Raw genomic sequence first — 845 nt, 5'->3', positions numbered from 1 at the left:
GGAAGAAGTGTTATGTGAGGCACAAAAAGTGTATGTGAAAAGGGAAGACGAGAAGCAGAAACAGAAAGCCAAAATGATGGTGGCGGCAGTAGAAGAAATAACAGAAAGGAGAATGGGATCAAGGGATAACAGGAAGGATAGGGGAGGACACGAAAGACAAGGGTCAGATACCCGGGAAAGGAGACAAAAGGCAGGGTGTTACCACTGCGGGAAAATGGGGCATTTTAAACGGGAATACCCGGAATTAGCACGAGAAAGGGAAGCCGTTTCCCTAATGACCTTAGATGAAGATTAGGGGAGTGAGGGGTTCCTTCCTCCTGAAACCCACCGGGAACCCTTGATAAATCTAAAGGGGGGACCTGAAGGGGAGGAGGCAGTGTTTTTGGTGGACACGGGGGCGGCACGGTCATCCCTAAGTTTTAGACCTACCGGTGTTAAATTGACGAAGGAGTATCTTCAGGTTTCGGGAGTAAAAAGCCTATTTTTAAACCAACCTTAATTAAAAGAAATGATGAGTAAGTGATAGGACAATTACTCTATATTCCTGACATTGGAAGTAATCTATTAGGTAGGGATTTGATTATATTGCTGGGCTTAAAAACTGGGGTGGAGGATAGTGCAGTAACTGTAACAATGGCTATTTAAACACCTAGTGAAGAAAAACAAATCAGCCCTGACATGTGGGCGAAAGCGGATAGCACAGGGCATCTAAATATTACTCCGTTGGTGATTACGTTGACTCGAGAAGATGAGACGGTTTGGGTTAGACAATATCCTATATCGTTGGAAGGCCGTAGAGATCTGCAACCAGTTATAGATTCTTTGTTAAAAACCGGATTGTTAGA

This window comes from Chiloscyllium plagiosum, chromosome 7 (assembly GCF_004010195.1).
Source record: "Chiloscyllium plagiosum isolate BGI_BamShark_2017 chromosome 7, ASM401019v2, whole genome shotgun sequence".
Taxonomy (NCBI): Eukaryota; Metazoa; Chordata; class Chondrichthyes; order Orectolobiformes; family Hemiscylliidae; genus Chiloscyllium; species Chiloscyllium plagiosum.
Note: the sequence above shows the minus strand (reverse complement) of the source record.